The sequence below is a fragment of the Aegilops tauschii genome, chromosome 7, assembly GCF_002575655.3.
Source record: "Aegilops tauschii subsp. strangulata cultivar AL8/78 chromosome 7, Aet v6.0, whole genome shotgun sequence".
NCBI lineage: Eukaryota > Viridiplantae > Streptophyta > Magnoliopsida > Poales > Poaceae > Aegilops > Aegilops tauschii.
This window is the reverse complement of record NC_053041.3, coordinates 595,803,615-595,820,121: the sequence shown is the minus strand read 5'-3', so window position 1 is coordinate 595,820,121 and position 16,507 is coordinate 595,803,615. Positions and strand designations below refer to the sequence as shown.

At 43.5% G+C, this 16,507-nt stretch overlaps 1 long non-coding RNA gene across 1 annotated transcript; it reads left to right on the top strand.

The window, feature by feature from the left end:
- The first annotated feature begins 12,139 nt into the window (after positions 1-12,139).
- Positions 12,140-14,838, top strand: LOC109776864 (uncharacterized). Its single transcript, XR_012188640.1, has 3 exons — positions 12,140-12,660; positions 12,832-13,536; positions 14,499-14,838. It is a non-coding gene; the product is annotated as an uncharacterized lncRNA (long non-coding RNA).
- The last annotated feature ends 1,669 nt before the right edge of the window (positions 14,839-16,507 follow it).

Below are 16,507 nucleotides of genomic sequence, written 5' to 3'. Positions count from 1 at the left end.
GAACCTCGTGGTGGAGCATCTGCACTCATAAGATTTTATATTATTCAACGATATAAAATCAACCAATCATCTGCACAGTAGACTGGAAGAGTAGGAAACACGACAGGCCAGTGTAGTTGCATCACGCTATCACCATATTTCTTGGCCTCTGTGCGACACCTAGCTCTTGTAATCCAGCAGCCCGTATCACTTCTCGCTCCTCGTCTCTCTCAAAGTGCGGCGGGCTGGCGTTTTTGCCGTCTATTGAGGTCGGTTAACTCATCACATGTTAGTGACATGCTAAGAGCATTCTAAAAAAATTATTGTACTCTATTGTTATGCCAAGAAGAGGAAGCGCTTTGACCGATGGACCAAACAAGATAGGCGTGCCGTGCCGTGAGTGGGTCCAGTTTCTCGTTTTGAACTTGTTTGGTGTAGTAGTAACACTTGGTTTTGACTATTGATAAGATTTTATATAGGGCCTAATGTATTCTTCGAGGATGCCTTTGACTATTGATAAGCGTTTACATAATTTGAAAATTATATCATTCGAAGATCCTTTCACGTTCCATTTTCAAAAAGAAAAAAGATCCTTTCACGTACGAATTTGACTATATGCTTTGACCAACTTGCATGCTCTATACTACTCATGTTTGGATACTCTAACTTAGCTAGAGGTTAGACTAACTCATGACTAACCCTGAACTAACTGCAGCCAAAGAGGTGTTTGGGTGACAGGGTTAGATTGAAAATAAATGCACTTGATGGAGAGAGAAAAGTGATTTTTCAGTGGGCCCAATGAGAACTATCTCCAGTTAGCACCTCTTGGGTGGGACAGTTTTTTTGGTGGGTTCGGTGCAACTTGCTCCAATTTAACCCTCATGCTTGGATACTTTAGGGCTATTTGAGCCCCAACTAGCTCAAACTAACTCTAACCCATGGATCCAAACAGGGCAAAGTTAGTCTCGGAAAACGCATTAAGCCCTATATACATGGACAGACAGAGTACATGATACTAGCAAACGCTCACCATTAGTAGTAGTTCATTGGTTGGTTTCGATCTTTGATTCAGTTGCTGTGCTGCTACCGTCCAATATTCGCGTGTGGTTGTTTCTAGAGTAAAAAAAGGAGGTACTAGTACTTACTGTGGGAAAGGTGAAGTGATGGTTGCTTCGCTCGAGCAACTTATTACTCTAGGAATATGGGAGTACCGGCGGATTCAAGGAACAGAGAAATGATGGTTGCTTCGTCCGAGCAACTTACTGTGGCGAAGGTGGGGCTCTGCGATTTGACTACTCACTAGTCATTACTACTGCAGTGCAACGACCGGGGTGAATCTTTCCCTGCAGTTGTGCACTCAATATTGCTACATGGCAGGTGGAGCCGGATGAAGGATGTCCCACATGTCGGCGAAACGAAGTTGAATTGTTTCTGGCATTGCTATCAATCCTTCAGGATTTGTTTATATGTACGCATAATTTTAATGAAATTGTACTGTGATGCTATGAAGGTTTCAACTTTGGTTCCCGCAGGAAAAAAAGGTTATCTCGTTACAACATTCCATCAAATACAAATGAAACTACCATGGCTGCTAATGCATCTCAATGGTTCACAGATCAACATCAATATTCACATCACAACTGAAGACAAAGTTGTGAGAAGGTGTACAAATAAATAAATTATATAATTTGTCAGGGTTTTGGTGCGACATATGCCAACGGGTGGCTTATCATGGTGGGGGATAGTAAGGCGTCGCCGGTGCCAGGAAGTAGGATGAGGCGTAGACACGTACGCCGGCAAACTTTACCCAGGTTCGGGGCTCTCCTAGCAGATAACACCCCTAGTCCTGCTCTGCGGGGTCTCTGCATGATCACTATCTCAACAAGTAGCTACAAGTTGCTCCTTGAGCTGTTTGCTAGAGGAAGAAGGGCAAGGCTAGCTCTCTCCTCTCTCTATGTATGTGGTTATGTAGTCTAAGGGTCTGAACCCTTTGCATGGGTGCCCTGGGGGGTTTATATAGGCCTACGGCGAGCGTCCATGAGGACCATCTCACCTTCCTCCGCGACACGCAGCGGCTGCCCGGCGTGGGCTACATCAAGACGCGCGTGCCGCCCGCCGACGAGATCTCGTCGGCGCCGGAGGAAGGCGAGCGCGTCATCTTCTGCTCGCACTTCCTCCGCGGCTTCGACCTGCCGGCGAGCGGCTTCCTCCGCTCGTTCCTCGCCTTTTATCGACTTCGGCAGCACCACCTCGCACCGAACACGGTGGTGCTACTGTCAGCCTTCGTCACACTCTGCGAGGGGTACCTCGGCATCCTCCCCACCATCGAGCTTTGGGGGGCTTTCTTCTACACCAAGCTTGGCACCTCCGCAAGGGAGGAGGCAGCTCAGTGTGGTGCTTTCATCGCCGTGCGGCGTCCGGGTGCCAGAAACGCTTTTCCGGCCATCAAGCTGATACAGTCGGTGAAGCTGTGGCAGAAGTCATACTTCTACGTGAAGAACGTCAACCCGGCGATTGACTTCATCAACTTGCCGGAATACGTGGCCGGTCCTCCTGCCGAGCCCTGCACCAACTGGGGTTTCAAGCTGAAGCCGCTGTCGCCCGAAGCCTCCGCTGCCATCGCCCGCCTCAAGGTGATGAAGGAGTCGAAGGGCCTCAAGGCGGCCAACTTGTTGTTCGCCTTCGTGGTGCACCGAGTCCTTTGATACGTCTCCGTCGTATCTATAATTTTTGATTGTTCCATGCAAATATTCTACAACTTTCATATATATTTGGCAACATTTCATACTATTTTTGGGACTAACATATTGATCCAGTGCCCAGTGCCAGTTCCTATTTGTTGCATGTTTTATGTTTCACAGAAACCCCATATCAAACGGAATCCAAACGGGATACGGACGGAGAATATTTTTGGAATATTTGGAGAATATGGGAAGAAGAATCAACGCGAGACGGTGCCCGAGGGGAGCACGAGGCAGGGGGCGCGCCTGCCCCCCTCGTGGGCCTCCCGTAAGGTAGTTGCTACTCTTCTTTGGCCGCAAGAAAGCTAATTTTCAGAGCAAAATCTGGGCGAAGGTTTCAATCCAATCAGAGTTACAGATCTCCATATATATACGAAACGGTGAAAAGGCAGAAGAGGAGAGCGCAGAAATAGAGAGAGACAGAGAGACAGATCCAATCTCGGAGGGGCTCTCGCCCCTCCCACGCCATGGAGACCATGGACAGAGGGGAGACCCTTCTCCCATCTAGGGAGAAGGTCAAGGAAGAAGAAGAAGGAGGGGGGCTCCCCCCTCGCTTTCGGTGGCGCCGGAACGCTGCCGGGGGCCATCATCATCACCGCGATCTACACCAATACCTCCGCCATCTTCACCAACATCTCCATGACCTTCCCCCCTCTATCTACAGTGGTCCACTCTCCCGCAACCCGCTGTACCCTCTACTTGAACATGGTGCTTTATGCTTCATATTATTATCCAATGATGTGTTGCCATCCTATGACGTCAGAGTAGATTTTCGTTGTCCTATCGATGGTTGATGAATTGCTATGATTGATTTATTTGCTTGTGGTTATGTTGCTATCCTTTGGGGCTCATCATATGAGCGCGCACGTGGATCACACCATAGGGTTAGTTGTATGTTGATAGGACTATGTATTGGAGGGCAAGAGTGACAGAAGCTTCAACCTAGCATAGAAATTGATGCATACATGATTGAAGGGGGACCAATATATCTTAATGCTATGGTTGGGTTTTACCTTAATGAACGTTAGTAGTTGCGGACGCTTGCTAATGGTTCCAATCATAAGTGCATAGAATTCCTAGTCAGGGATGATATGCTAGCAGTGGCCTCTCCCACATAAAACTTGCTATCGGTCTAGTAAAGTAGTCAATTGCTTAAGGGACAATTTCGCAACTCCTACCACCACTTTTCCACACTCGCTATATTTACTTTATTGTGTCTTTATCTAAACAGCCCCTACTTTTTATTTACGCGCTCTTTATTATCTTGCAAACCTTTCCAAAAACACCTACAAAGTACTTCTAGTTTCATTCTCGTTCTAGGTAAAGCAAACGTTACGCGTGCGTAGAGTTGTATCGGTGGTCGATAGAACTTGAGGGAATATTTGTTCTACCTTTAGCTCCTCGTTGGGTTCGACACTCTTACTTATCGAAAGAGGCTACAATTGATCCCCTATACTTGTCGGTTATCAAGACCTTTTTCTGGCGCCGTTGCCGGGGAGCAATAGCGTGGGGTGAATATTCTCGTGTGTGCTTGTTTGCTTTATCGCCAAGTAATTTTTATTTGCTGTTCTTAGTTGTTCTCTATCTTTAGTTATGGATATGGAACACGAAATACCAAAAAAATTAGGTGTACTTGCTACTCATGAAGATGGGGAACCATCTAAAACCCTCGATGATCATTATGTGAAGGGTATTATGTACTACTTTGATAATCCTGAGAAAACCCCATTCAATTATGTAATGGGAGATACATTGGACCAACGTGAATACTTTAGGGATTATGTTGAAGTGGTATGCTAGGCACACTACAAGGATTCCGGTCTATTGCAACAAAATTTATTGCTACAACTATATTTTGTTGCAATAAAATGCTATAGTACCACAAAATTCCAGTTCGTGGTAATAGGATCTACATATTGCCACAGTTTCGTTCCATCGCGCTAGGTACTCATTTTGTTGCAATAGAAGCCACGTATTGCCACAAGCTGCATCAGCGTTGAATATGGTAGTGATATTGCGACAGTTGCGACCTGTTGCGTGAAGTGGTCATTTTGTTGCAATAAAGACTAGGTATTGCGACAATGTAAATCTTTGTGGCGATATTTAGACATATATTGCAACAATTCTGACATGTGGCGCTGGCCATAGATACTGTTGCAAAATACATGGCTTCTTATTGCAACAAAACATGTATTGGTTGTAATAGGGCGACTTTTTGCGTCGCCTTCGTTGTGTTGCAATAACTATTACGTATTGCGACAACTTGTGCATGTATGGTAATACGTACAACATATTGCAACAATCCTCTAGTGTTGCGAAAAAAGGAGCAGGATATTGCAACGATATTCTCTACAGTGCCCCTGATTTTTTCATTTATTTAATTATTATACTATTTCTCACGATCTGATTAAAGGGGCTTACTAGTTCACAGAGGTGTGAACACATTTGGTACCACAAATTGCACCTAAGTTGTATTTTAGTCACATATCTTGCAAAGTGGACATCGGTGGTACCACAATTTGTAGGAACGCTCGCTTACGCGCGTGTGAAATGTTGCACACTCGCGGACGCCCTTTACTTTAGGGTTTCTTGCATCGCCAGGGTCTCCTCCACTCGCCCTACTGACCTCCTAGCAAGGTCGTCCTCAGCACCGGAAAGACGGCAAACTCACTGCCCTTCTCACCAAGGTGAGTCATGAGCACTGCGCAGCAAATCCTCACATTCTCTTCCTTCCAAAATTTTCTATATCTTTCTTGATGTGATTGTATGTATTTATGTGTTGTTAATAAAAATGTATAGCATCCAAGATTCTCTCACCCAAGGTACAACACGCTTCTCTATATAGTTTAGTTGTCTGATTTGTTATAGATTGCTTCCTACACAATATCGTATTGTTAGACAGGCTGGTTGTTCTCTCTGTCCCCTGATATTTCCACCAATAATTCAGTAGCAGATGAACAACACTACATCAACACTACATCAACACTACATTAATGACTAATGTTTCTTTAAAAAACAATAAGTATTGTCAAATATCCCTAACACGAAGTTCTTTCCAGTAGACCATCTTTTAAATGTATGCATTGTTCTTTTTTTCAAAGAACTACTCGAGTATGAGGGGTATAAACCGGCTAACAAGCTTTCAAAAAATAAAAACATGGCTATATTCCAACTACCAATATGCCCAGCCTGTAATCTCATTTTAATTTTAATTGGATCTAAGAGCTAACCACCATTCCTTTGATTATGCATGCTCTCGGGAATCTATTTTAATTAGAAGGTGTGGTGTGCATAGACTCCCTTCCTTATCTTGAAGGCTTCCCCTCTGTTTATTTCCTGTCGCAAGGATTGAATTTCTCTCTTTCCTTATTTCTTCAGAAATCCCTTTTAATTATAAAAGGCGTGGTCTCCTTTTCTTTCTTAATTTTCTCTGTCATGTTGAGATTTATATAGAAGGCGTGGACAGAGCGCTCCTTCCTTATATTCCTGTCACAAGGACTCAATTTCTTTCCTTCTTTGGTCTTTATACATGTATGTTCAAATCCCCTCTTATTTCCTTCGGTACTCAATATCATTTCGCCTTATTTCTTTGCATGTCGATTGAAATCCTCTTTAGGCTTTGTTTGGTAGAGGAGTATTTGAGAGGTTCTGGGAGGAGGGGATTTGGGAGGATTTGGTGAATCCCTCCCTTCCACCCAATCCTCTCAAATCCCCCTAATCCCCAAACCCCTCACATATACCCCTACTATTTGGTACACAGGGATTGGTACAGAGGGTTTGCAAAATTGGTATACTATAATTAAAAATGCAATTTTACAACTTCAAAAGCTCACAGAAGAAATGTACTTGCAACAAAGGTGCAACTAGATTACGCAAAATAACAAAAAGGCTCATATAATCTGTTGCGAGTACTATCAACGGTTCAAATGAAGATGCTACATGCATACATGCCACGGTCCAAATGAAAAATACAAGATGTTCGATCAAAGAAAGTCAACGATTCATTACAACATAAACACATGTTTGATCGGCGAATGCTCCGAGACATGTTTGCAGGCTGCACGGTGTGGAGGAGACATGTGGCAGCAAAGCATGGTCGCCCGTCTTCCGCGAGATCAGGTCCCTATAAAAAACAGATGAATTGGTCCAAGGGTTAGATGCGGAAAAAAAAACCTGAACAAATAAAAAATATGGAGCCACTTTAATATTTCAACCTTGGATATTCATAAACTGATTATGCGTGCCACAAAAATCACCTTAGAACATTTACATGTTTAAACTGTGCCATCATGTTAGGTTTTATGCATAACAACTATTCAATTTATATGCAGATCAGTACGTGCCACTCATGATGAACATGTGTTTTGAGTAAATGATATTAAAGCTCGCAATGAGATCTTGCCCCTGAAAACATAATTCAGTGTGAAGTTACCCAATCTGGTCAAATAAAAACTTTCCATCCTTAGTCTGTACATCTCCTGTTATCAGTTGGCACCCAGACATCAGATCAAAAGAATTCAGCAGAAAAAGTAGTACACATGTACAGCATGATGATGGAATTAAACCAAGACCTAGGTCAATGGTGAATTCGACGAAATCATCAAAGGCAGAAGCACAAGGTTCAGAACAAAATAAAACAAAAAATCTCAAGCAGATCGCAGAGTTAAAATTCAAACAACTGACATCTTCCGAAGTGAAGCAAAGCACATTTGAAACTGGAAGACGGTTGGACTTCTAAAATTCTTAGAATGTGTAAAAAACTCACAATGAAATATTGCCCTGGATGTATGTATGTTTATTTCCTTGAAATTCAAACAACTATTCAATGAAGCTCACAATATGGACTATTTCCTTGCTAGCTAGGGGCTTTGTGTATGTTTATTTACTAGTGTACTAGTTACATATGCAGAGTTCAAAACCCAACTGAATGTCCCTAGAGCCTAGAATGGTGACCATGGTGGGCGGAGAAGTAGCGAACCAGACCGAGAGGCATCTCTCAAAGACCAAGAACCCTAGACTAATGAGTACAGGGGGACGGGAGGGGGGCGCACAGAGGTACATACGGGGGGAAATGCCAGCTTCCCTGGCCGCTGTCGAGGAGACTGCGGTTGGCAGCGGCGTGTCGATGAGACTGCGGTCGGCGGCGGCGCGTGGAGGTAGCTGCGGAAAATCCTCTGCATAGTATTGAACAGGAATGATCAGAACACAAGACAACCATATTAAAGAGTCCATATAGCACATAAAGATGAGATTGACCACATCCAGAGGGCTACGCTTGAACACATAACTTGCATTGCACAGGAACGATTCGTGCGTGAGTCTAAAATAACTGATAACTACAAACAAACTAAAAGCTGGGCAACGAGAAAGTATGTTTGATGCATCTCAGTGGAATACAAGGTAAAGCTCATCAGAAAAAACCCGGAAATAATCAGATCCTTTTGCACCTAATGCTTCAACGCATAAATTGGTTACTCCAGATTTCAAACCAAAGAATGCATAAATTGGTTACTCCAGATTTCTCAAGGCAACTAAACTTAGTATAGCTTTAGCATCCAGCTAAATTTCCAAACGAGAATGATCTCCAAGATCTATCAAACATACACCTGTTGAGTCCTGAACAACGGATCTAGAGATGGGCTACACTTTTGCTGGTCATTTGAGAAGATGGAATGACAAGAGATTGATTTACACTCTGTAAATCTAGTGGAAGGGGTGATAGGTGCAAGCTCGTCCATCGTTTCCTAACCAAAGAATTACATATGACCTTGAACTAGCAATTAATATACTAGAGCTGTCCATGGTTACAGCACATACACACAACACCATCACCATCCCTAATTTACAAATACTTTACTTGGATTGCAGCGGCAAACACCGGATTTTGGACAATTATAGCGGGCGGCGGCGGCGTCGTGTCCTCCGAATCCTCGACTCCCCCCTTGGGGGCTGAAAACCGCGTGGAAAGGGGGTATCGGAGGGGTTGGGCCGTGGAATCCTCGCGTATCAAACGGGCCGTCGGGGTTTTGCGCGGTTTCTGGGCCACGCGAGGAATGTCCGCTCGAAACCCCCCCAATCCTCGCGTACCAAACAAGGCCTTATGTCTTTGTCACATCTGAGCGGGCCCCTGTGTAAGTGTGAGCGTGGGCCCAGACCGAGGCCATGGCATCTTTGCCCTAGAGTGTGGGCGAAAAAAAATAACAGCAAAATAAATTGCGCGTCTGGTGGTTCAAAACCCAGACAACCTATTTGTAGACAGAAACAGCTAGCCATCACGCCAATGTTTGCTTCATGTTCATATTTGCAGCTATGAAGTACATATATAACAATTTATCTATCGCTTGTCTCTAGCACCAAGCAGATTTAAGAAGGAAAGTTTTTTGCTTTGTGTAATTGACGGAAGGAGGTAGCCACTCGGCACCATTTTTTTTTGTAAAAGTTGCAGTAATTATTAATACATGATTATTATGTATTTCAAATGTCTAATCTGTTTCATTATTGTGTACCTTGAAGAGGTAAACATGATTTTTTTTTTCCTAAAATTTACGTGCACTTAAACAGTTCAACATGTGTATTACAAATTATTATACATATTCTCTATATTTTTTGCATAGTAATACGTGTCTCATTCATATCATAAAGAACAAAGTACAAGTCACGTAAAGACCAACATGAAAAAACTGAAAAGATAGCAGAACATCTTTGAACTTGACACCAACGCCGTCACCTGCACCTGCCTCCGACACCACCACAACAGCCAGCAAAGAAAAGAATGACGAATCACCACCTCATCCGAGCTCGACGCGGCTCCATCACTAATATGCAGCTTTACAGACCTCCAAGGTGGCTCAACAAAAGTGAAGCTCTTGCCGTTGAACGAATCAGACCGGGGCAACACCCCAGACACGCCATCGAACTCCAAATCTGTCACCCCACCACGACTAAGACGTCGAAGGAGGAAACCATACCTGCCATCCACGAACCACGAGCCAAGCACATGTTCCGTCTTCCAGATCTCGTCGATGCAGACCACAATCTGCATCCGCTCCTGGACTACCTCCCAAGCTCCGCACCAACGCTGGAGCAGTCGCCGGTGAAGGGGAGCCGCCGGAGAACGGCGTTGGAAGATCGGCCTCTCCTGGTGGCGGCTAGGGTTGCAGCCGCCAGGGACGGGAGGAAAAGAGCGATCTGCCACGTTCGACCATGTTTCATTCAGGACAAATTTATTGTACATTGTTCAACATGTATTTAAAATTATTGCCTAATTGTAATTTTTCATAGAAATGTATTAAAAATGTTACACATGTTCGTAGTCTATAAAAATGTAAGATTAATTGTACTTGATGAATTTTTAACACACGTTGAACATTTTAAAAAAACATGTTGAACAGTTTTGTAAAATACACATTGTCTATTTTTTGAATGCATGACGAACATTTTTCAAAAAGCCTTGATTTTTTTATACCAAATGGAATGGTTTCTAGAACATGTTGCACATTTTTTCATATGCACTAATACTTTTGTTATGTTTTATGGCAATTCTAATTTTTTCTTACATTTCTTGTTTCGAATGGAAATAAGATAAAAAATAGAAATGAAAACTTTGCACAAAATGCGTGTCGAGTGCCGAAACTAAGCACTCGACATACCTTTTTTTCATTTTTCATTTATATTTGCCTTGTCCAAGATGGACAAAAGGTTTTCACCAGAAACAGGACACGGAGAGGAGCCCCAAGACAACGTCTTCATAAAGAGAATGACTCCCGCAGGCGTCACCGTCGTCGGCGATCAAGCGCAGAGCTTTCGCTCAGCCACCATCCACGCCACCGCGAGGTCTTGAGGGTAAGTTCGACAAGATCAGGTCCCCAGGTCCAGATCGGGGCATCGTCGCTGCCAGAGACAGAGCACGCCTGAGTCACCCGCTGACATAGCTCTTGCGGCTCACACGACCAAGAGATACAACCACCACCGCCGCCATCGTGCCCGCCGGAAGGCCAACCATGCGGATCACCACCAAGGCCGGCACCACCACAGTAGGGGCGCCCACACCTAGAGCCCCACCCCAATCCCGGTGTACCAGGGGGGACATAACCCAGTGACTGCTGACGGCCGTTGCGGAGAAACGGCTCAGATGACGCCAAGTCCATGGTTTGAGGCACTGATCCGCCTTCGGCATCAAGAAGTCCCACCCACCACAACCACGGACCTCTACCGACGCCAAAACGTGAGGAAGTCTCCCCAACCAACCGCAAAACACCCACCTTGGCTTGAGCGGAGGGAACCCAGACAAGCCGCCCTAGGAGCAGCCAATCCCGGACAAGAGGACGAAGTCAAGCTCCTGCCACGACGACAAGCCTGCGCCATTGGCCTCCTACGAGCATGTGCACCCGGAAGAAGCGGCGGCCGCCAAATTGGATGATGGCCACTCATGTCAGCCGGCAACTTCGGCTGCCGAGCAGCCACTGCAGCGTCGACCCCCGTCGGCTCCTCAAACCATCCTTCAATATACTTTATGCAACCTTATTTGAGATACATGTAGTTCCAATTAAAATTAGTTTCAATATAAATGCCAAATTGGGAGATGTAACATCGTGGGAGATAAATCATCATAGGCTGCTGGGAGCTATATAAAACACCATGGGAGATGAATCCATTTGTGAAGAATGTATAGTCCAACTTCCATGAAATATTCTGAAAATTTATTGCAAACTTATGCACCCATAATATGATTTAATGCAAATGTACATAATTATGGTCCACTTGTAGATATATTGTCACCCCCTATAGGTTGCAAATGTAAGTTTGAATTCTTCGTCACAATTATTTGTAATTTTCATCCATTTTAGGATATGATCTAAAACTAAACATATGCACTTAAATATATTTGTAATTTTCATCCATTTTAGGATATGATCTAAAACTAAACATATGCACTTAAATATACATTTTTGTGAAAGTTATAAAACTTTTTTGAGATGCATGTAGTTCAAATTGGAATCAGTTTCAACAAACACATAGAAACTTATTTAAACTATAGAAAATGTTAGTACATCATTTAGAAAATTGTTGAAACGCCTAAAAATATATATTTAATACATCACATGTAAAACTATATTGGGTTATGTAAGATATTTTTGTGCAAGTTATTTTTTTGACTGGATTTTGCATGTTATTATTATTATTATTATTATTATTATTATTATTATTATTTCACAAAGGTGACTTAATAATTTTTTTGGAAACCCCATTATGGCTCCCAGCTAGGGAGCCATCCTGCATGAGGCAAACCATGCGTTTTGATTGGTCGAATCAGCTCGCCCACGGATCGTGCTCCCAACCGTTCGATTTTCCAAGATCAACGGGTGGCACACAATCCCTAATTCTCCATCCCTCTCTTCTTTCTCCCCTATCACCCGCAGCCGCCGGCTTCTCTTGCACCCAGCTCCTCCTCCCCGTGCCTTCCTTCCTCCCGTCTCGTTCTCCAATCATCGACTTCCCTGTCCAGTCAAGGCGCTCGGAGGTAGTACCGGGGCAAGTACCACCGGTGCGACGTCCAGGCCGGCCCACACCGTCCGGGGGTTCCGTGCTCGGCTAGACCTGACGATCTAGCTGCCGGATCCACCGCGGCAGCAACGCCGGCTGCTACCTCCTCTCCGACCCCGACCACCACACCACCTCAACTCCAGCGCGAGACCCTCTACTCTATCCATCCTTTCCGTCCACGGCCAGAACCAGCAATCCTGCTGCCGGATCGGTGGCGGCGGTTCCTCATGGTGGCGTCCCCTGCCATCTCGCTTCAGCCTCCTCCCGACGACGCGCCGGGGGGCTGGGTCCAGGGCCGGCCCTTGGCCATGGCAATGAGTGCAGCCGCCTAGGGCCCAGGTCAAGCAGGGGGCCATACTGCCCTACTTCATGTATACACGTATGAGTAGAAGAAAAGGTAAACTGATGGAATAGTAGCGGTAGGCTCAACTCATCACCCAGTCTTCTCGTCTCCTTTCTTTGCTAATTAATTGAATCAATTTCCCAAGAGGCTGGGCTCCCAAACCAATGCTAATTGAATGAAAATTTTCTCTGTATCACTACCTTAACCTCTTCATTATCCAAGCAGGACCCCAGCCTTTTGTTCTTCCATCTTAAAAGTATCCTAAGGAGACTGATGAAGCAGCACATTCGGTGATTGGCCAGTGAGGCGTTGACAGCAGCCCACGTCCACAGGTTAGTTGTTTCTCTTCTGGATTGCCCATCTTTCCTTGTTGATTGCGAATTTTGTGAAAGATTTCTTTGCATGAAATTGTTGCACAAGTTGTTGCCTCATATTAATGGTGATCAAGTATCATCAAATCAGCACATGATGATTAGATACTGCTTTGTTATTATGTTGTGGGATTGCTCTGTAGCTACTTGCATAGAAGGCGTCTGTGCTTTTGTCCAAAACTGCTATCTGTAGGCACGTCGTAAAATATGGTGAGGATTTTTATTTTTAACATTTCCATATTATCATGAAAAACAAGTCATATCTACACTTTGTTGAACTTGTGCTGGCAGCCTGCGGCGGTGCTTGCGAAGACCTGCGTGTCCGTCAGGCCCACTAAACCTAACTTGCACTAGGGCTTCCGAAATGTTAGGGCCGGCCCTGGTTGGGTCTAGGCGGCCATCGGACGCCCCACGGTTAGCGTACTAATCGCCGGCATCGACCTCACGCCTGTCTTCCCCATCCATGGTGCGTGAATCCTCAAGGAGGACAACACCGACACCATGTGTGGTTACCGCAGCCACGACGACTATGTCCAGTTCTACTTCGTCTCTGGCTCCGGTAAGTCCTTGATCTTCCATCCTGCCCCCCCCCCCCCCCCCCCCCCCCCCTCGAGCTCTGGTTTATCTTGTTCTTTTTGTTCGCTAGGTAGAATGTAATAGGAAGCATATGTTAACTTGAGTTAGCTCATAGGCTGCTCTCCAATCACATTCTGTGCTATGGTTGCTTCCTCTTGTTCACCGTATGCTAATGTTTAAAATTGTTGCTATTTAGGTTCAGTGGTTTTATACTCAATACTCATGCCACTACACAATTTGCCTAGGATATTACTTAGAATTTTGGCATGGTACTGTGGTAACTTGCAGGTTATTGGCTTCTTTTAGTTCTGCATGGCTTGTAGATACGGCTTAACTAGAATTGTATAACTGGATAAGAACCGAAATTACCATGCTAGACTTGAGTTGTGTTTTGCCACAGTAAAGTGTTTATACTGCTAGTTCTCTGTGGTAGTTTTAAATAGTTATGTATATTTAGTTTATCTGTATTGCCTCTCTATTCGTAGTGATCTACGTCACTTACATTGCCTCTAAATGCTGGAAATTGTGAATGTTTGTTAGGAGTGGTAAATACTAATGAATTGATTTAGTTGAGAGTCAAGTGTAATCATATTTGTGAATGTGCCTTCTGTGAGGTTTGTGAATTTGAAAAAAAAGAACTACTTTTATTCTGCAGGGTGATCTTGCATTTATGTACATAACATCAAATAGAAAATAGATATTGCATTCGAATTATATATCTTTGAATATAAAATAGGCCTTTTGACAATTGTAAACTCTTTTTACTTGTTTCAAAAATACTAAAATAGGCCTTCCAACAATTGTTTCAGTGAGAAGTGTGATGCACATTCTTGAGGCACAATTGTTTCCTTTCCTCCATAATATGTACTGTACTGTTTGGTGTGATCATTTCCTATTTCCTTATTCTATACCAGCTAGACACTCATTGCTGTATTATTTTAACAGCTGCTCAGGATTATTTGCTGCCTTTACGAGAGCGAGAATGGCATCATCGACTTCTACCTCCTCCATCTCAAGGACAAATCTCATGCAACCCATGGTGCTGCATCTGACGCGATCATTTGTAATTTGGTAGTGACTATTATATGTGTAATGTACGAGTTTTGGATTATTTTTTGTTGTAAATGATGGCAATGTGGCTTTAGTGATGTACCTCTGATGGTTGTTGTAATTGAATAGAACAATTTAATGGAAATTTGTGCGCTTGGCAGAATTATGTGTCTTGTTGATGGAAAATATTTGGGTTGTGGAAAATTATTTGTACTAGCAAATATGCTCGTGCGTTCCATTTCTTTTTCACGATGCGATAACTGTTTGGCGCCACCAAAGTAAGTTTTGTTGAAATAGAGTATCGCCACGGAAAGTTTAAATTATCGCAATGGTTTCTCGCTACAAAGATTTTACCTGTTGTGATACCTATTTATCATCACCAAAACAAGTATGTTGCAATTTCATGTTACGACGACTGGAATATTTGTTGCCATAAGTTAATGTCACAAGTGCTGTGGGTCGTGGCAATATGCCTAATGCCACGAAAACAATGATTGTTGCCATAGTTTATTGCCACAAGTGTAGTGGGTCGTGGCAACATGCCTAATGCCACGATAACAAGGATTGTTGCCATAGTTTATTGCCACAATTGACTATTGCCACGGAAGAGTAATGCGCCACGAAATGGCCGTTGTTGGCATAGGTTGTCGCCACAAATGTCTATCGCTACGAGATATCAGTGGCCACGATTCGTTACATGTTGCACTAAAACTATCTCCACAAATCAAATTGTGGCATCGGGTGAGTGTTGCCACGAGAAAACATGTGGCAACTTCCCACATGGATGTTGCAATAGCACGCCTTATTGCCACGATTGCTTTTTCGTGGTAATAACCTATTACCATGTGTCCAGTCGCAACAGCTGCCAACGAATGTCGTTTCGTGGCAATAGGTACATATCGCCACGAAACATCATGTATTGCAACAAATGATTTTGTTGCAATAGACCCGAATCCTTGTAGTGGCAACTATGCTTGAGATATGATTATACTTGTTGCTCTAGGATGAAGGCTCCACACCTTCCCTTTTCATGCGAATTTAATGATAATGAAACCTTGGCTTCTTATGCTCGAGGTATATATGATTACTATGATGTGGAACAAATAGAAGAATTTGTTGCTTTTATGGGTGCTTATGAAATTGAATCTATGTTCAAAGAGTCTTGAAAATCTTTATGATGCTGTTTATAGACCTGAAATTTTAGCTATCCTTAAATATTCCTATGCCAATTATTGTGACACCCAAGTTTTTACTTGGATTTTTCAAATGATTTTATTTGACTTGAGGGGAGTGATTTAAATTTTTCTTCAAGAAAACTCTCACTCTCAAATATTTTTCTTTATGGCAAAAGTTTTATGTGGATTCAACCAAGATCTGTCTTTGGTCTTGGAGGTTCTTGCTTTTCACTTGGACTCAAGACAAAATATTTTCACTTGGGAAATGACTTTTGAAAATCTCCTTGAAATTTGCACTATGGCTTTTGGAAAATCCTTTGCCACTTTCAACAATTCCTTCTTGCCAAGGCCTTAGTGCAAATCCCCTCTCCTAACCCTTTCGTCACCTTTGGATCATGATTTGCATCAAATCCAGCAAGTTGAACCTCCCCATGTGATTATTTCCATTTATATTCTATTCAAATAAATTTCTGCCTTCTTTCCTAGCACTTGGAGATTTGCAAAGGAACTCCACTTTCTGTCTTGATTTTTGCCCCCAAACCTTTTTCCCCTCCTAGTCCTTTGAACCCTGAACCAAGAACCATGAAGATCCACTGGTCTTCAGTTCAAAATTTTCAAACTACACCTGCTGCAAGTTTGGACCAGATTTGTCAAATTTGGTGAAATTCATTCAAAACCTTCTCCAAAAATTCCAAGTAAAATCAGGCAGCCTCTGGGTGCATTGAGTGG